The sequence below is a fragment of the Coregonus clupeaformis genome, unplaced genomic scaffold, assembly GCF_020615455.1.
Source record: "Coregonus clupeaformis isolate EN_2021a unplaced genomic scaffold, ASM2061545v1 scaf0909, whole genome shotgun sequence".
NCBI lineage: Eukaryota > Metazoa > Chordata > Actinopteri > Salmoniformes > Salmonidae > Coregonus > Coregonus clupeaformis.
The window spans coordinates 82,628-104,630 of record NW_025534363.1 but is presented as its reverse complement, the minus strand read 5'-3'; positions in this window follow the sequence as shown (position 1 = coordinate 104,630).

The window sequence follows — 22,003 nt, the reverse complement described above, 5'->3', positions numbered from 1 at the left end:
TCCATTGTTTATTGCAGGAAACACACTGTTCAAGAGTACACAGTATAGAATGTAGAGAACCTGGGTAATAACTTTCCTGTGTGGTGAATATCTGCTTAGTCATATCCTTAAACTGTAAATCCCATGAGAGGATACATATCCTTAGCCACAGTGTGTCCATATTTATTGGTAGCTGAACTCCTGATAATCACAGTATCAAATATACCCCCTCTGGATGTTCTCTCCCCCCTTTGGCCAACGTCAACCTCCGCCTCTCCTCCAGCTGGTCCACACTCTCTCTTTGCTTTTTCGCTCTCTCTCCCAACTCACCGCCCCCCGGAACAAGTCCCATCTTCGCACCCCTATATATTACTCTCCAGCTTGACTGTGAAAGGGGGAAAGCAGAGAGGAGGGGGGGGGGGTGGGTTGAGAGAGGGACGAGGGGGAGGAAGGAATAATCAAAACACCATCAAAAGGGAGAGAGTGACCTTTCGGGGAGCTCAAGGCCTGCTGATTAGGCGTCCCGGGGCGATGGGGGGAGCTGATGTGAGAAAAGGGACGCGAGCCTGTTTATCCTGCTGCTACCACAGACTAGCCACACTTTGTTCTGGTACATCTGTCAAGTCTTTAATCTAATAACCCTCTTATGTTCATTTGGACAAACCATTCCTGTACGATGTGGTTTACTTTTAAAATATATATGGATTTATCGAGTGATCATTCCTTTACAGTGGAAAATCAATAAAACTGTTAAATATTTGAAAAGTGTCCTTACTACTACTGAAATAGCCTACATGAAGCGTGGCAGCATATTACATTCAAAACCATCAATCAGAGCATAGTGTTAACCCAGCTTTAGACCACTGACTGACTTCGTGACGGTTTATACCTCAAAGTGGCAAAAAAACCCACATACATACACTGGCGTGCCTCATAGCCTGCAATGGGGGGATAAGAGCCTAATAGAAGCTTGCCACAGGTCCTTCGACACCATCAACTCAAAGACATGTCCGGCAGATCCTGTCCCTTCCTCCGTTGCAAACATGAGTCTGATTGCTTTTCTGAACTATATCTCATCCTACCCAACCATTTCAAGTTACAGTTCTCCCACTAGAATCTCTCTAAAAGACTTTCGTCTATGGGTGCTGACAGGGCTCAACATGCTACTGGAAAGACGATTGTACAAAACACAGCACTTTTTATGTTGACGTAGTAGGTGTATGACTGATTATTTCAGCAGCGAAGACTTTGTTACCAATCAAACCTGTAACATAGTCATATATCTTATAATAGCAGGTTAAGTGATGTTTACTAGTTAGTTTGTTACCACAAACAGCTAAGTAGTTGAAAACCAACCCTGGGCCAGTTGCCGATGGCAGCGCTGTTTGACCTAGAAGCTCTGTATATTCAAGTGGCACAGCACAGCAGTATCAAGAGCTGGCTGTAAACTGGTCTCTGCTTTTAACCCTCTGTGACAGTAAGTCTTTGCAAGTCTTGAATTAGCATTTGCGTTGCTGTTACATCGTCTATTTCTCAGCAGTACTTATTAATTGCCGTACTCGAAGCCATCTGGGAGTTTAGCACCAAAATAGCCCATCCATTTGTTCTTTATTCAACCAGTCACCTGGCTCTACATTTAACATAACCCTGCCATATTTATTCTCAAAGCCCTTGCAAAAAAGTTAATGCTGTAGCTAGTGCCAAAATTAGCATCTCTATTCCCCCAACATTCACACCACATAGCCCCTCAAGCAATCCCTGCCATACAACCCATATTAGGTTAGATCATCTGTGTGGAAGCAGCCTTACACTAAACACATAGTAATCTCAAGGCGAGCCAAAAACACTCATACTATTCAAACTTAGCCTGATGTTGGTTTTCCAAGGGGCTGAGGTAGGACAAACATGATGTAAGTGTAACAGGCAGCAGTAGTTGTCACTTTTCTCTCCTCTCGTCACATTAGAGCTCAACTCTATGCCCTGGTAGTGGTCGTGTAGCAGGGGTGTTAGGGAGAAGTACTGTTTGCTCACCATTTCTAAACTTCGCCTCAAATATACAGTGTTTATTTGTGTTCTCTCTGTTATGCCTGGACCAAATCTCCAAAGCAAGGTGCCTCTGGATTCTGGCACTAGCTAAAAATACAGTGGTTGCCCGAGTACATGTTGAATGCTTGGGAATTTTATTCACAAACCATCCCTGCACATAAGGACTGTGTTTCTGGCTGAGTCAAAATAACATACTGTACATCTAACATGAATTCTTGCAGATAAATGGTGTTCTTGCATATTTAATCCAAACCTGGTGACTGGTTCATAACAACGTACACTAGTTTCAACGCTATTCCATGCAGTGTTGTTTCAATCATACCAAATCAAGAATAGTATTTTCAGACTGCTTCTTTGCCTCAACATAAAATCACTATATTTCCCCCTAAGCGATTTACCATGAAACCCTCGGAGCTAAACAACAACAAGCCAACATGGCAAGCTGATAATTCACTTGTCAAGTGTCGTAATTAAGGTTAGCGTTTGGCTAGCTCGGCTGATTGTGTCTGGGAGTCTAATCCACTCCGTCTAGTTCCCTCTCTGTTAATGGCTGGAGGAGCTGCTAGTGGGCTGCTGAGCCGCAGCATTTCAGAGTGGAGGCTGAAAGCGTGAGATGGGGAGAAGAGAGAGAGAGGGGGGGGGGGGGGGGTTGAGAGAGAGAGAGAGAGAGAGGAAAGAGATAGAGAGACAGAAGAGAGGATTCACATTATCGAGCTAATCATTTCCCATTATTGCTGGTCTGTTTACCGCTCTCTTCTGCTGGGGAGGCCCAATATTGGTGCAGTGTGTCTGCAGAGGGCTAGCGCTCCATCATCAAGCCTGTAAAATACACCCCTATTTGAGCGCACGCACATGCGCACAAGCGTTATGTTCTTCTATCCTCGTGGACCTAAAATTAATTTCCATTTAAAATCCTCTTTTTCCCTAAACCTAACCTTAACCCTACCCGTAACCCAAACCCTAAACCTACTTACCTTAACCCGTAACCCAAACCCTAAACCTACCCCTAACCCGTAACCCAAACCTAATTGTCACCCTAAACCTAACCCCTAAGCTTAAAACAGCCTTTGTCCTCATGGGGATGTGGGAAATGTCCCCCACGTATAATTTTCCTTGTTTTACTATCCTTGTGGGGAATTTTGGGGATTTTAGATCCCCACAAGAATAAAAACCCCCCCCCCCCCCCCACACACACACACACTATCCAGTTATATGTGCCACACTTCCCCACCTCCACACTACTATTCTACCCCATACTATACCACACTGTTCTCATTACAGCCCGATGGGAAAAGACCCAATATGTTTCTGATAAACATTCACTCCACCTCAGAACCCAAGAGATGGAGCAAGAGGTCCTCTTATACTACTACACTGTAATGGAGACCATTACAACTGCACCAATTAATGGAGCCTTGAATAACATACACTGAAACACACTTCACTTATTAAGAGAATAATTAATAATTATCGTAACAAGGAATAATGATATCCGTATGCCAATCAATAATCCTAGGAGCTCTTTGTATTCATACTTGTATTGGAGAATGATATCCCCCATTCACTAAGGTGACTTATGATTGCTATCAAATTAACCAAAGCTTGATACACTCAACTCCTAATTACTCCACACCAACAGAGACTTGATGGGACGGGATAGCATACACTGTATTAAAGAATAGTCTACATTCTAATGTTGCTCGGGAATACAACCCGGACATCTATGTGTAGATGGGGCCTAAAGCCAAGGTATGGGGGACGACACTATGGCATCCATCTTGTTTCTGGTTTTCCAATAGACTCTACTCAGTGTGCCTCAAGAGAATCCCTAACTACATCTCCTGGCTCTACACTGACTCGCCAATGGATGTGTACACATCATTCAGCGGGGGGGGGGGAAAAAGAAAGCAAACCTGCCTGGGTTCTCATCCCGGTGTTAGTCACACCTAATTTACATTCCATTCCTCAGCCCTGGCTGTAGATTTACAAGTGGAGGTTGTACTGCTGTGTGAGAGACTGAGTCGACTTGCTGTTTTGCAGGCAGGCAGCTTCCCCTTGGAGATCCTCTCTCTCTGTCTCTATCTATCTCTCCATTCTCCCCCTGAATGTTTTCACACACCGGGGGCTAAATGCTGAGTATTTCCACTGCTGCTGTTGCTGCAGCTCTGCTTTAGTCACGCACACAACAGGCTAGGCCCTGGCGGGCGGCAGCCTGTGTCTGGCAGGTTAGGAAGGGAAGGGCAAATGACAGGCGTGGGTAGCTAGCGACTCCAGGCAGGGTGACGGCGCTGTCCCAAATAGGGGCTGACGCTCCGTCGGTGCACCTGCTCCCGCACCTTGCCCGGGGAGTGGGTGGTGGGTTCAGGTGGGTTGGAGGGAAGGAAGGTGAGCCAATAATGAGAAAAGGAATAAAAGTGCTTGTGGAATCATATTTAACAATTTTCCTGGAGGTTTACCCTGCTACATGGGGAGCTAAATCCAATGAAGTGAATGGGCAATGGAGGGAATCTCTGGCTGCCATGTGTGGCGCCCACGTTTCTTCTATACTTCATTGTTGTATTAATCCTGCTTTACAGTATCTCCTTCCACGAGATTGGCCAGTAAAATGGCAGAAAAACTCTTATGAAGGCACCATGTTCAAATGAGTTGGTTTTAATAATCAAAACATTTCTGAAATCTACTTCCATCTCTTCTGAAGGCGGCCGAATCTTGGCCGCTTCCCGAATGCTCTAGAATTGACATGTTTAAGGGGAGGGAGGGGAGGAGCACATTTCTGTCTAATAACTCTATAACCTACTCACATAACATTGACTGGGGGTTTCCAGTGAAAAACCCTCCCAGTGACAAGGGTCCCCATACTAATGTGCCCCAACCCGAGAACATTCCTCCTGTGTACATGAGTCATTCCATCGACCGGCTCCCCAGTGTTTATCAATCACCCTGGGCTCTTACAGTGAGCCAGAGCACTTGCAGCCATGCAGTGTGTTAGCTTCAGAGGGATCCTTCGCTAATGCTAAAGTCAGCTTGAATCACCACCAACCTCATTGAAGTGAACGCCCCAAGTCGATGCTGCTGCAGCGAGGGCACGTGTCCAGAAACATTTCATTCTTTCGCGTTACTTCCATCCGGCACTCTCGTTACGCAAAGTGCCGTCGCTAAAAATCCCCCGTGTCTCGGTATCAGCGCCTCGGCTATGAAAATCATCAAATCAGCCAAACTGCTGAGGGGGCAACACAAATTCATCTTTACTGTTATTTCTATTATAATAAGACATTGATATCTTAATGTGCATATCAAAATGTATTAAAGTTGTAAAGAATACATAATACCCCATCATGGTGGACCAAGATGGTGTGTGATATTCACCTCTTCTAATGGCAAGTGACACAATGAATTAAAATAAGTCAAATACTCAATCAAGATTCTTATATTTTTCTCTGCGTGTTAATAAACCGGTCTTAAGAATAGGGTCAGTGGTAAAGTCCTGCAGGGACAGCTTTCTTTTGGCGTTATGTAATGTATATTTCACATCTCTGTACACCACTGCAAATCCAGAGAGCCCAAAGAAACAGCCTGACAGGCTCGTAGCTGTACTTGTGGTTACCTGGTTTCTAAACCTACTTAGTTCCCCTGCAGCCCCAATGTCAAAGGGACAAAATATCAACCGTAGCTTATTTTCAACAGCCCCTGAGGGACTCTAAAAAGTGAATATGTCGTTATTATAAAAGGGTTCTTATAAAGCCTGTTGACTGCCTACATCTAATTAGGATGGAAATGTACCGTGGGCTTTGAATGGATCACTGATACTTGGCATTTAGATTTGCGTTATGTCGGGATTACTGATAATTGTTTTGGGGAGATAGCTTATTTCAGAGGCTTTGGTGATAAGACTAATTGTATTTGGGCATTGCGTAAGGGGCTGTCATTGTTCTATCATTGGGGATTGGAGGTTATATACGCATGTCCAAACGAGTTTGCACACACACAAACCTTCAGAGCTCCTGTGTGTGTGACCTATTCTTTTCCCTATACACCACAGTCTCTTCTGAGAGAAACTATATTTCTTTATCCAGGGTATAAGTCAAGACAGAACAGCCAAGACCAAACGAGTCTCCGAGAGAGAGAGAGCGAGAGGGGTCTCAGAGAGAGGAGAAAGGGGGAGAAAGAGAGAGAGAGGGGGGGGGGTTGAGATAGCAGAGGGGGAATACATTTATGCTGATCTAGTGCTCTGCATTCTGAGGAGGCTACATTTGCATATCAGTGCAGCGGAGCAGAGGGAGAAATGTGTCAGCGTTGACAGCAAGCTGAATATCTTAAACCTTCACTGACACCCCTGCAGCGCTCTCTCTCTCTGATATAGACACACACACACACACACACGGTGCAGACACACACAGTACAGACACAGGTCAGAGGATTGCTTTGTTCCTATGTGACTGTGTACAGTAGTGTTTGTTTAACGTCAGCTCAAGTGCAAGGCTCATCTCTGGGGGCCCCGTAAGTGCCCCCATCACACTAACATCTGTGTGTGTGTGTGTGTGTGTGTGTGTGAGAGGAAGTTGAGAGTAAGCTAGAGACATAGGAAAGAAACATTATGTAGTCATTATTTAAATCCCTAGTTTATTTCCCACTATAGCTTGGTTTATAAATATAACATACTTTTTGCATAGCATGGGGGATGATATGTGCGTTGCCCCACTACCTAACAAAAATATAATATTTCACTGTTTCATGACATTCACACATCGCTTTAATGACCATGTGAGGAGACAATCTTTATATCCAACACCCCCCAGTTCATGTTACCTTACAACCATCCTCCATACAGTGCCTCTGTGTTCCCACTCTGGTGTGAGTACTGTAGGAGCACTACACTGCTACTAAACAATGTTCAATGTACCTATCTATGCATCTTCTCTATTGAATCTCATTATGTTCATTTGATTGCCCTTTGTCAAATTACTTTCCTACAGCTCTAACATGGTTTTGTTTACCCGTTTGCTTCCGTTTAATTAAAATGTCCGTCAAGGCGTAGGCCTCTCTTGCTACGATTTACGCACATCCGGCTGACATTGATAAATGAGGCCCATTGTGTTGGCGAGATGTCGTTGGTGCCAAAGAATACAACCTGAATTTTACATTTATAAGCAGACACAGGGGAATGTGTTTTTCACAGCAGTCACACCTCAGGATATTCTACTTCTCACAATCATCTCCTCTGGCTGTCTAATATACTTTGAGATTGATTCTTAGTGTGGGCCGAGCTGTGTTTTAGAGCAGCAATCAACACTTTCTCTGAGCCTCGTCACGGCTTAAAAAAACAGTTGTCTACATATTTAAAAACCCATTTCCACAATAAATGTCGATTTTCTCCTGACAAATCTTTACATACAGTAGCTTGCCCTTTTTAAAAGGAGCCAATGGTATTTGTGAATGTACATTGCTGCTAACAGGAAGATCAAGTGGTCTGGTTAACCCCCATTTACTCAAGGTTACGTTAGCCCAAGGTTGTGATGCGTCTCCAGGGGCTAAGAATGTGCGTGTCGGTCTTCAGAGTGGGGAGTGCAGTTAGATGGGCCTGCCAATCTCCATTCAGCTACTGATTGGTGGGAGAGGGCAGTGTGTGTTTTGTGTAAGGGGGAGGAAGTGGTTAACACCGCGGCCAGGCTCCTTGGCATGCTGAGGCACGATGACGTTGATCTGCTGGCCCCTTCCATCCCTCTCCATGACGGGGTAACTGGATTGTTAATAAAAAATGGAAATTGAGCCATGCTCTCACCCACACACAGCGTCTCACCTTCCCCCCACCTCCCTCACCCCTACCTCCCACAGAGCTGTCCTGGTGACATTTAAGCGACTGACCAATTCAAAGCCCACCCCTCCCTACTGCCTCCCCTACTACTGCTACGTTCCCTCTGTTCCTCAGGCAGCAAACTAACACATCACGCCTGCATGGCTATGAAATGATAGGGAGATGGGGGGGGAGGAGGAGGAGGAAACTGAGAGGGGTAATACAGCCCCCTTCTGATTACGGTTTGCTGTTATGTTTCCTATTGAAACACTTAAGAGGGTTAACAATTAAATCCAGGCTTTGGTGGAGGGGTTGCTAATCATGGAAAACATGTCACAACACACAACTAGCCCCTCATATTCCTGGTTAGCAAAGCATTGCTTCCCGTCACACTATCATAGGAACTAAGCCATCGGGCAGTTTTCCCACCCTAAGAAATGGGAGCAGCAGAGGCGAGTGGTCGACAGAGGATCCATAATTTCACAAAGCGAGCAGCGTGATACTAAATCAATCTGACCCACCCCACCCCGCTCACCCTCGCCATTCCTTAGCAACAGAGCAGACTTACCCACCCGTCATCAGCAGCTATTGATTTATTTTAGGAGATGGGGGTATCTAAATGGTCCAAAAGTTCTAATTTATTTTCTGGAGCTCTATGGGGTTAACAGCAGGTCTGGTCAGAATTGATTAGTTATACTGACACAGTGTACCTCCAAAAATAAGAGGCAGTTATGGCTCTCTGGGGGGGCTTTTCGAGCAGCGGTGCTTCAGCATTGCCAATGGGCCGGGGGTTTTAAATGGATAATTAACATTGTGTACTGTATCGCTGCTTCTCTAAGTGAGAGCTCTGCTTGACATGGCGTGCGTGTGTGTGTGTGTGTGTGTGTGTGTGTGTACTGACTACCGATAAGTCCCATTCTTCATCACTAATACATTGCTAATAAGATCATAGTCAATGTATAATATCTACATGTCCAATTTCAAACTCATTACACTTTCATTATTTTTTGTACACGTCAGAGTACGAATACATATTATAGCATGAGCTCCCCCACATACAATAATGGAATATGGTTTATTAAATCTTACGTTCTAACAGTGACCATTGTGTGTCGGTGATCAGCTGCATCAGCACGATATTGTTATTTAAAAGCCTCTCTTGTTCAGTAATGACCACAGTAAGGGAAAACATATCTACCAACCACCTGTGATAATGCATAGTGAATTAATTTATAGTACCTTCTATCACCCCATAGTAGTGCATGAGAAGACTGGCTAACAGCCCACAGCTCCTTTAACCAGCCCTTATGCTACAGATGCATTCATAATAAATCACATACAGGCATTAACATTTAAAACATACTATCATAAAAGGCCCTTATGAAAGCCTATATAAATGCATCAATGTTATAATGCATAAACTCATATAAAAAGTTGGATGTGGCTCTAAAATCCATTTTAGCCTCTAGGGGTATAAAAACCTGATTGGTCCTCTGTATCTCAGTTAGTAGAACATGGTCCTCTGTTTCTCCAGTTAGTAGAACATGGTCCTCTGTATCTCAGTTAGTAGAGCATGGTCCTCTGTATCTCAGTTAGTAGAACATGGTCCTCTGTATCTCAGTTAGTAGAACATGGTCCTCTGTATCTCAGTTAGTAGAGCATGGTCCTCTTTAACTCAGTTAGTAGAACATGGTCCTCTGTATCTCAGTTATAGACTTCCTCTGTCTTATTTACTTTTTATTATTTTTGTATCTCAGTTTTTTTTTGAACATGTCCTCTTTCTCAGTTGTAGCATTCTCTTATCTCAGTTTAACATGTCCTTTTAACTCTTAGTAGAACATGGTCCTCTTATCTCAGTTAGTAGACATGTCCTCTGTATCTCAGTTAGTAGAACTGGTCCTCTTATCTCAGTTATAACATGGTCCTCTGTATCTCAGTTAGTAGAACATGGTCCTCGGTCTCTCAGTTAGTAGAACATGGTCCTCTGTAGCTCAGTTAGTAAACATGAATCTTCAATTTGGACTCCAGACCAAAGACACATTTCCACCGTCTAATGTCCTTGCTGATGTTTCTTGGCCCAAGCAAGTCTCTTCTTCTTATTGGTGTCCTTTAGTAGTGGTTTCTTTGCAGAATTCGACCATGAAAGCTCCTGATTCACACAGTCTCCTCTACGTTATGTTAGATTTCTTTCTTGAACTCTGTAACATTTATTTGGGCTGCAATTTATGGCTGGTAACTCTAATAACTTATCCTCTGCAGCAGAGGTAACTCTGGGTCTTCAATTCCTGTGGCGTCCTCATGCGAGCCAGTTTCATCATAGCACTTGATGGTTTTGCGACTACACTTGAAAAACTTTCAAAGTTCTTGAAATGTTCCGTATTGACTGCCTTCATGTCTTAAAGTAATGATGACTGTTGTTTCTCTTTGCTTATTTGAGCTGTTCTTGCCATAATATGGACTTGGTCTTTTACCAAAATAGGGCTAACTGATTGGCTCAAATGAATTAAAAGGAAAGAAATTCCACAAATTATTTTAAGAAGGCACACATGTTAGTTGAAATGCATTCCATGTGACTACCTCATGAAGCTGGTTGAAGAATGCCAGGAGTGTGCAAAGCTGTCATCAAGGCAAAGGGTGGTTATTTGAAGAATCTCAAATTTAAAATATATTTTGATTTGTTTGACACTTTTTTGGTTACAACATGATTCCATATGTGTTATTTCATAGTTTTGATGTCTTCACTATTATTCTACAATTAAAAAATATAAAAATAAAGAAAAAACCCTTGAATGAGTAGGTGTGTCCAACTTTTTACTGTAGTTATATATATTTTTTACATTTCAGTTTTTTTCAAACCGATGGTTGAGAATCTTCCATTTCATGTCAACGACACCAGCCACATATCCCATCTGCACTTATTTAGTGCTTGTGCGTGGAATGTCTAGGCTAATGTTCATATTGAGTAAATGTCATCTTGTCAAGCGGTGAGAAGGGTAGTTAATGCATTGAAATATTGCATTCTATTATGTAGGGTTGGGCATATCCAGTATCCTATATTTCTTCCATCGCGAAAATTAAAACACGAAGGCACCAACCTCTTTGTCCTTAAAAAAAACCTGCTGTATGTCAAATATTGTGTGCTATAACATGGAAAATAAATACATGTGACTCTGGATGACAACATAATGATGCTTGTTTCCAATTAGGGCTGTTTTCCTAAAGAGGTTAAATCCTCGTGTTATGTTTCTTTGCCACGATACTACCGAGTATCCCATACTGGTATCTCCCGCCCTAGTTATTAAGCTGATGTTTTTGTCCCCTCAGAATGACTTGTTTAAAAGACATTAATTGGCATACAAAGATAGTACACAATATACTGTTTGCTTCAAAGCAAAACCAGTCCAGAACCAACTGAGTAACAAGTAACAACAGATTACCTAGGGGTCACGTTGATTAGCAGGCTTATGGACCCACCATTAGCGCTCAAGCATATGTTCTGCCTCAGCCTGTTGTTGCCGCGTCAAGCAAAACAATTAACCAACCAACCCAAATTGTCACGGAGATACATACCTCCCATCTGTTTCCTCCTCCTGCATGGACTTCCTTCCTTTTCACCACTATGTTACCTGCAAAGTCAGTGTCTTACGGATGTAGGCTTCTTTCTATAACCCATATCAGTCCCATGTGAACACTCAACGTTTCTGACATGTGACAGGCAGGTCCCCTTGGGGTTGCCCACTAGTTTTACATTCTAGCTAGCTAGCTAACTGTGTTGGCTGCCCTGTGCCTTTCGTCACCTGTTTATTCATCTTCACACACCCCTAAAGCACCCGGGCTTCCACACTATGTACGCAAGTGTCAGTCCCAGCTGAGCCTCTCTTACAGTGGGCTAAATGAGCTACTTAACCCCCCAGGCTCACAAATAACCTGATTACCAATGACTGTAAAATGATTATATGTAGCTGCAGAATGCTACTGATGCTACAGTCCTTTTAATATTGTTTTGGAATTTGGTCTTCAGCTATGCTCTACATTTAAAATGTTCCCCAATCACCCACACCAACCTCACTCTTCATAATTATGGACACCCGTCTTAATTCCTCTGCTGCTCGTTAAGCTCTGGAGGAGCATGGTTACCCACTTTACATGACCTCTCACGCACCAGAAACTCTCCAACCATAATATAATTAATCATATAATGTTTTCAAACACTTTTATCCAAGCGACTTAGTCACGTGTGCATACTTTACGTCGGGTGGTCCCGGGCTCGCTCCTATCTGCCGTTGCAATCGCCATGTTCTACTAACTGAGCTACAGAACCATGTTCTACTATGAGATACGAGACCATGTTCTACTAACTGAGTTACAGAGGACCATGTTCTACTAACTGAGATACAGACCATGTTCTACTAACTAGATCGACCATGTTCTACTAGATACAGACATCATGTTCTACTATAGTACAGAGCACCGTGTTCTACTACTGTCGGGCCGTGTTCTCTAGATCAGACCATGTTCTACTAACTGAGATACAAACCATGTTCTACTAACTAATCAGGGAGTTCCAACTGCCGTGTCTTTGTGAGACGCAGAGTAGGTGAGCGATATCTCCCATGATATTTTCCACCGTAGAGCATGAGGACGAGGTGTTTTCATGTGGGGGTGCTTTGCTGGTGACACACTATGATTTATTTAGAATTCAAGGCACACCTAACCAGCATGCTACCACGCATTCTGCAGCGTCCCATCCCATCTGGTTTCAAAGTGACTATAATTTGTTTTTCAACAGACAATACCCAACACACCTCCGGCTGTGTAAGGGGCTATTTTACCAAGAAGAGAGTGATGGAGTGCTGCATCAATGATCCTGGCCTCCACAATCCCCCACCTCAACCCAATTGAGATGGTTTGGGATGAGTCGACCGCAGAAGTGAAAAAAGCAGCCAACAAGTGCTCAGCATATGTGGGAATCCTTCAAGACTGTTGGAGAAGCATTTCAGGTAAAGCTGTTTGAGAGAATGCCAAAGTATGCAAAGCTGTTATCAAGGCAAAGGGTGGCTATTTGAAGAGATCTTAAATATAAAATATATTTTGATTTGATTATAAAAATAAAGAAAAACCCTGGAATTGGTAGTGTGTCCAAGCGTTTACTGGTACTGTATATATATATATATATATATATATATATTATGTGTGTGTGTTATATATATATATATATATATATATATATATGTGTGTGTATATATATATATATTTTATACACACACACACATGGAAATATTTATACCTCGATTTTGCAGGTTTTCCTACTTACAAAGCATGTAGAGGTCTGTAATTTTTATCATAGGTACACTTCAACTGTGAGATCCGAAACTAACAAAAATCCAGAAAATCACATTTATGATTTCTAATATTATTTCATTTTATTGCATGACATAAATATTTATCACCTACCAACCAGTAAAATTCCGTCTCCTCTCAACCTGTTCGTTTTTCTTTAAAAGCCCTCCTGTTCTCCACTCATTACCTGTAATAACTCACCTGTTTAACTTTACCTTATAAAAACACCTGTCCACACACTCAATCAAACAGACTCCAACCTCTCCACAATGGCCAAACCAGGAGCTGTGTAAGGACATCAGGGATAAAATTGTAACCTGCACAAGGCTGGGATGGGCTACAGACAATAGGCAAGCAGCTTGGTGAGAAGGCAAAACTGTTGGTGCAATTATTAGAAAATGGAAGAAGTTCAAGATGACGGTCAATCACCCTCGGTCTGGGGCTGCATGCAAGATCTCACCTCGTGGGGCATCAATGATCATGAGGAAGGTGAGGTTCAGCCTTCCGGCAGACCTGGTCAATGATGAAGAGAGCTGGACCACAGTCTCAAAGAACCATTATACCCTACCCGTCATAATAAAAATCTGTTTTTGCCTTCTCACCAGCTGCTTGCCTATTGTCCTGTAGCCCATCCCACCCTTGTGCATCTATTTTATCCCTGATTCTTCACAGCTCTCTGTCTTCCATTGTGGAGAGGTTGAGTTGTTTATTGGGGTGTGTGGACAGGTGTTCTTTTCCTACAGCTAACATTCAGTCTCTCACATTGAAGTTACCTATATAAAAATTACAACCTCTACATGCTTTGTAAGTAGGAAAACCTGCAAAATCGGCAGTGTATCAAATAATTGTTCTCCCAACTGTGTATATATATATATATATATATTTATATATATAAACCCTCACTACTTCCTACTAGCACTACTTTGCTGATAACTACCTTATTGAGGGGATTACTGATACATATTATTCTCACCTCCATCTTAAATAATGCACTAATTGTAAGTCGCTCTGGTCAAGAGCGTCTGCTAATGACAAAATTAAAATGTAAATATCAAACATTACATTTCACTAATCCTAAAGATGATTGACATTTAAAAAAACTAAAAACAAAACAGACTGAGTGATTTATAAAAATAGAGCCAATTTGTAATGTGAAAGTGCATTTGTCTTCACATTGTTTAATATTGGGGCTGTGACATACCTCCCAAAAAAAAATCCATGACAAAAATGAAAGCAGACCAAACGCTTTGGTCCTTTAAAAAACCTGCTGTATGTAAAATATTGTGTGCTATAGCTTGGAAAATAAATACATGTACTCTGATACAACATAATGATGTTTGTTTCCCATTAAGCTGTTTTTCTAAAGAGTTAAATCCACTTTGTGTTTTGTTTCCTTGCCCACGATATAATGGTTCGCTTATTCTGAGTATCGCCCTATTTATTACCTGCTGAAAAGTCCAGGAGGAGGAATCTATAATGAGTAGATGAATGTGCATGCACAGGGGATGCATGCCACTAATAATAAAACATAGGCTGCAGGATTATTACTCCCCCACCCTTTCCAAATACTATTTTTGAACATTAAGAGTTGGCTTATATTTACTCTATAATTCTTTGTGAGGAATTTCAAGCAGATTCCAAAGCCACAACTATTTGAAGTTCACCAAACATTCTTATATAACCACTTCCACCTGCCTTACATCCACTTTTCCCAAAATGTCCCTTTTTAATTAAATTCAATGATACATTAATTATTACTTGTTCACTTCCTGATTCTTTAAATTCCTTACTATTAACAAAGTTCATACAGCGAAATACTCTAACTCTTATACTCATTCTCTTTATTATTCCATTTTTCTTTAAACTCCCTTGCCTTCTCTAAAATCCTCTGTCTTCAGTTCTCTCTGTAATCTATTCCCATTCTGTACTCATTGCACTCTAATATTGGAACAACACACCTGCAACCAAAAAAGCCAAAACAGTTCTGGACAAGTGCTGCAGACACTGTATGATTTGTGGGTTAACTACACCCTTAGAAAAAGGGTTCCAAAAGCGGTTCTGAGTGTCCCCATAGAGACCCTTTTGGGTTCCAGGTAACCAAAGGTTCTCCTAAAATGTTCTTCAAAGGGTCCTCCTATGGGGACACCAATACCCTCTAGTTCTAGATAACACAATTTTTTTCCTAAGAGTGTAGCAACTAGCCTGCTTCAGAGATTTGTCTACAATCACATCAATGGGGTTTATGTGTTTATTTTACCAACAATTCACACGGTCCGCAGCTATTTAAAACTCCCCACAAAAGTATATTTCTTCATTATCTATCTTCTGATGTATGGGTGAAGCAATATTCCACTCTGTAGTTTCACCAATTATGTTGATCTATTGCTTCAACAATGGAGAAGAAGGACGTTCAAATATTGAGGGTCTATACCATCACTTGCTTCCTCACCCACGGTAAGTAGCAGTTCAAATTGTTAGGCGTTCCTGCAGAGCTAATTGCTAGCTTAAAGCTAGAATCCTTCATTGAAACATAACAAAGCGTCTCCCCCGCCCCTTGTTTTGCTAAAAAAACTAAGGGATGGGGCTGGAGTAATGTAATCACTCTCAAATTGAGCGAGAGCTATGTATGGAAGACTACCATCCATGACATCAAAATAGTAGTTTAACCATGTTGAGGCTATACAGTGTTTGTTTACATTTCGTTGTTTACAAACATTGGAGTAACAAGCTTATATGTTGGGTTTTGATTGGGTACAGTTAACTAAGATCATGAGCATTTACTGTACAAGTTATATTCTTCAGAATCAATGGTATATATAATTAAGTCCAAAAGTGGATGTAGTAGCTAAGGATTCTTTTAGAGGTTAGCATACCATAAAGGGAGGAAAGGGGGTGTTGTTTCTATGACATTTCTAATATGTAGCTCTCAGGCACCCCCCACCACACCAGCCCAACTCCAGGACCGCATGGCACAAAACAGCTTGCTGGCCCAACGTGGATGGGGGTGTGGGTGGGTGGAGCCAGGCGAGGGATTTCCTGCTCAGGTCCCTATCCTGGGCTAAGGTGGTTAAACGGCGCTGGCAGAGTTAACATGTTGGTCAGAACAACAACACTAGCTTCACCCCACAGTGTAAAGTAGAACTAAATAGTCTTTAGGGCTACAGTTATATATTTCTTTTTATGAGTCAAACTTTGGTGGCGAAGTTGTGCTACTTAATAGTATAATAATAATAATATGATATATGCACAATCTGGGAAGGAAACGAGATGCTATAGTTGTTAATAGTATACAATATATCCATTTAGCAGCCTTTTATCCAAAACAACTTATCAGTCATGCATGCATACATTTTTACATATGCTCGCCCCACTGGTAATCGAACTCAAACCATTGGCATGTAAGTGCCATCTCTGCCACTAACATATATGTTTGCATATCCATATCATAAAAAAATAAAAAAGAAGTGGGTACACACTACTACAAGCAAAAAAAGCCTTGAAGAAATGGTTTCCATTGATTCCGCATAAAATTTAGCAAAACATTAAGCTAATAACATAACGTTAAGCTAACACCTGCAGTGATCTCCCAGCTAAGCAGGGACTAAGTCTCTCCCCATAGATCTATGAAGTCATTTGTAACAGGCGTTGCTTACTATCTGGGGCCAACTTTCTCACAGTTACGCATAATCCGTTTAGTTATCCCTCTTTACTCTTTCACGGCATTCTTTTCTTGGCCTTAGCTGTGCGACTAAACAACAGATACTTACTCCTGCAGGTGAACTGGTTTGAAATAGAGCCACAGCGTCTTTGACATCTCCCTCCCTCGCCAGCTGACTCAGCGGAAACCCCTCTGGGTTCTCACATTTTATTCTTACAAATCAAGGCGAAGATTATTTTCAGATCACAGCCTGGTGTGAGCTGTACATCTCTTCAATTAACTGTCAAAATGGAGGAAAAGATGTGATATTTCCCAGTGATTACTCTCTATCTGCGGCTACATCTCTGGTGGGATACTAAACTGTACATGAGAACTGTTGGAAGACACCGACCCAGTCGAGATTCAGAGGAAAGCTTTGCTGGTTCCAGTTAATTGCATCGGGAATGCCAAAACATTGGCCCTATTTGCTGGGAGCTTATAATAATAATAATAATTGGTGGGTGCTTATATTTTCCTATTTCACACTTACATATACGGCATGTGTACGGATATTTTTGCATATCCCAACTCCCCCTAACACCGTCTGAGAGTGCGGTCATGGCCAGGGTCTGCGCAATTAGGGTTAAGTATCTTCTATCCAAGAGCACAGACAGAATGTTCCCCTTGTCGGCTCGGGATTCGAGCTTGCCCGCTAGACTATCAACTAGGATACTCCCCATTACAAGTGGGATTCCAAACCTATACCAGAGCTTGACATATCAGCACATCTCTAATACCGGGTTTGCTTTTCTGTTTGCTCACAGTGGAGTGGGAAGTGCGCGTCTACAAACATGATGCATAAGACAACTTGGGTACACATATGGACAGGCAAAACCTACTTCCTTCAACAAAAACCAAACAAGTTGTTTACCTCTTCAAGGTAGTTTAACTATTAACTGTTTTTAAAGTGCTTGTCTTGAGAATCCCTTTCTTCAATTACTGTCCTCCTTTTTGCAGGTCTCATGGGTTCTAGGAAAAAGCTGAAGAGCGGCGCGAAGTAACACCCTACCCAACATAACGCGTGTAGCTCTCGCTTTATTAATCCTCGTGTTTAACTGTCTGTATTACCATATCACCATCTTTCCATCTTCCCTCGCCACAAACCTTGCTCGCTTCTGTGCCTCATTAGCATTGAAAATAACCCTTGAGTAGCACGGGAAATAACAATTAAACAATTATGTAAGAATCAAGGCGGGGGTGTACAGAGTGCAGCGCCAGGAAGGTGAGCAATAGCAAGAGGAACACATGCCTCTTCTCCATTATCCAGTAAATTGGCATTCTCAGAGGATGTCCCCTGTTCAAACTGAGAGAGGGTGTGCAAAGTGCACTGGGGGAGTCACATGTTAGCCGCACCGAGGTTAGGAGGCTAAGTGCACATTACAGCAGGGTAATGGAGTCGGTAAAACACTAATATTGAGGGAGGATGGATGGGGAAAGGGAGCTCCGTGAGGCTTCAGCTTAACAGGGGGCTGAACTCAGGGTCAACCGCCCCTGCCTCCAGGTGTTTTGTTTAAGGCCAGGATTCGGCTAATGGCTAATAACCAGTCAGCTAGCTAGCCTCTCAAAATGGCAGCTTCAGCTTGTACAATCATTGACCTTGTTGCTGTGGAGTTTATATAACATATTTTCGTACTGCTATTTACCATAGCTTTGTTTCTTTAGCTAATCAGTGGGGCGGTCATCCAAAGCAATATGTGGTTTATTCATTTCGGGCTTTGGCGCTCGGCTAAAAACCCCCCATTACGCGTCCTGTAAATGCCAGCAAATGTCAGACATGTTTTGCAGGTGCACTTTAATATAATTGCTGTTGACACATTACTGAGACAGGGGTCCTCTGAGTCAGTCTGGGAGTCAGTCTGGGAGATTATGCTGATGGAGCTGGTCTGAGCGTCTCTTGTGCAAGTTGAATTGGGGGCCTGGTGGTGTGGGGGGAGTGTGGGCTTGGCTCGTACTCTCAGTACCATGGCTCCTCTGTCTCCTCTCTCGGGAGGCAAACACAAGGGAGCTCTGTAGCCGGATAATGCAATATTCATGGTGGGCATCCGGAGTCACTGAGGAACCTTCCAACCCTATCGGGGCAGCTGCTTCTCTCCGAATGTGGCCTCTGTTCTCCACCATAGCATTGTCTCGCTTTTCCTCCTCCCCCCTCTTCCCCTCTCGTAAATGTTTAATCACAGCTTAAAAGGCTGTCTTGGCAGGGGCTGGGGGCAGTGAGTCAAGGGCCCTTGCCTCTGGTAACAAAGTAGAAACAGTCCACATTTTAAAGAACCAAGCTAAACATACGGCGGAGATGGGAAATACACAGCAGGGAAACCAATATCACCATCACTCGCCATTCATTACCTCTTAGTTGAATTTCACTCTTTCATCTCATTTTCATTGCGATGTCGAGAATTAGATCAATTAAATAAGGTTATTTTTTTGCTGCGGGTTATTTTCCAGAGCCAAAGCTACTGGCCCTGCCCACACCCATAAAACCCCATATAGAGCCCTGTGGAGAGGGAAGTAGAAAACCGTCCCTCAAAGGAAGAGAGTGTCATAACGGTGTTGTATGTGTTATGAGGGATGTCTTTACCATGCCCTCCAGGGCTGGGGGGGTTCAACCATGTGGTTGGGGGGAAGGGGCTTGTCAGCGAGGTGGTGGCGGCGGCTCTCGGGTTTTCTCTGCATTATTTATGTTCCTCCTCAGGTGGTCTCTCCCCTTTATATGAGGACTGATCTGTCTGTTTGGAGTCCGGGGAGCTGTGGACCGAGCGCGTTCCTGATCACTGCTCAACCCACAGGGCATACACAGCTCACTGTTTGCACAGTCTTCTCTTGGACTGTAAAAAAAAATCCCGTTAAAACGGGCTGTCTGTCTCCATACAACAATAGCTATTGCGTCTGTGTGTTCTCAAAATGGAGAAGAGGCTTTAAGTGAGTGAGAATCAGAAGTAGCCACATGTTTTTCGTATTCGGGTGGCAGGTTAAGACGTATCTGATAATTGATATGTTGATCTTTTTGGCAGATGTGGTGAGATGAGCATGTTGGGTAAACAGTTTACTAAGTCTGGATTTTGATGCTTTGGCTACACAGTGGGGCCAACACGGTCACTTAAATAACATCAAATGCTGTTTGTACATGAACATTTCCAGACTACGCGTGAATCAAAACACCTCTATATATAATACACATATGGATTGAATTCTTAAAAGTGGGTGCATTAAATTAGGGTTAATATTGTACCTCACATACAATACATACCACAACAAAAATTATTACGATACTCACGTCGTAATCACGGTTCCAAGTGGATCATGTCACACAACACTTTTTTCCACGTCCTTTTAATATTAACAACAATTCCTAAACAATCAACACAAAATCTCTAAACAATTACACCAATCACTCCCACTCAATGTCAACCCTACCATCAATTAAAATATCCTTAGATCCTCACCTCCGCATGCTACTTGAACTACGCAAATAAACCAGCGATTGATCCTTGATTTCTGCCCTGACAAATTAGCCCAAAAGGCGGCAGCCTTAAGTGCGATGAATTCTAGCAGGCCGCGCTAACTCCCCCACACCCGGGTCATCTCTTCCTAATCAAGGATATTAATCACACCCCTTACACAGCACAGCGCTGAGCCCGATCAATACCACAGAAAGGTTTAGCAGAAGGAGGGGGAGGAAAGGGACAGAGGGGAAAGAGTCGGAAGAGAATGTAGGAAGAGAGAGAAGAGAGAAAAGAAAGAGGGGGGGATGTAAAGCGGCTTGGACACTGGTTCTGTTCTGTTAGTAGTACTATCATTGGTTCTGTTCTGTTAGTAGTACTATCATTGGTTCTGTTCTGTTAGTAGTACTATCACTGGTTCTGTTCTGTAAGTAGTACTATCACTGGTTCTGTTCTGTTGGTAGTACTATCACTGGTTCTGTTCTGTTGGTAGTACTATCACTGGTTCTGTTCTGTTGGTAGTACTATCATTGGTTCTGTTCTGTTAGTAGCACTATCATTGGTTCTGTTCTGTTAGTAGCACTATCATTGGTTCTGTTCTGTTAGTAGCACTATCATTGGTTCTGTTCTGTTAGTGTCCTATCACTGGTTCTGTTTTTAGTAGTACTATCATTGGTTCTGTTCTGTTATGTACTATCTTGGTTCTGTTCTGTTATGTACTTCATTGGTTCTGTTCTGTTAGTACACTATCATTGGTTCTGTTCTGTTATGCACTATCATTGGTTCTGTTCTGTTATATACTATCATTTGTTCTGTTCTGTTATAGTACTATCATTGGTTCTGTTCTGTTAGTACACTATCATTGGTTATGTTCTGTTAGTAGTACTATCATTGGTTCTGTTCTGTTATAGTACTATCATTGGTTCTGTTCTGTTAGTAGTACTATCACTGGTTCTGTTCTGTTAGTAGTACTATCACTGGTTCTGTTCTGTTAGTATACTATCTTGGTTCTATTCTGTTAGTAGTACTATCATTGGTTCTATTCTATTAGTAGTACTATCATTGGTTCTTTCTTTATAGTACTATCATTGGTTTGTTCTTTATACACTATCTTGGTTCTGTTCTGTTATAGCACTATCATTGGTTCTGTTCATTGTAGTACTATCATTGGTTATGTTCTTTTTTATCATTGTTCTGTTCTGTTGGTAGTCTATCTTGGTTCTGTTCTTTAGTAGTACTATCATTGGTTCTGTTCTGTTATAGTACTATCACTGGTTCTGTTCTGTAGTAGTACTATCACTGGTTCTGTTCTGTTGGTAGTCTATCACTGGTTCTGTTCTGTTGGTAGTACTATCTGGTTCTGTTCTGTTGGTAGTACTATCATTGGTTCTGTTCTGTTGTGCACTATCTTGGTTCTGTTCTTTAGTAGCACTATCATTGGTTCTGTTCTGTTAGTATACTATCATTGGTTCTGTTCTGTTAGTGTCTATCATTGGTTCTGTTCTGTTATGTACTATCTTGGTTCTTTCTTTGTAGTCCTATCATTGGTTCTGTATTTTATATACTATCATTGGTTCTGTTCTGTTATAGTACTATCATTGGTTCTGTTCTGTTAGTAGCACTATCATTGGTTCTGTTAGGTAGTACTATCACTGGTTCTGTTCTGTTAGTAGTACTATCATTGGTTCTGTTCTGTTAGTAGTACTATCACTG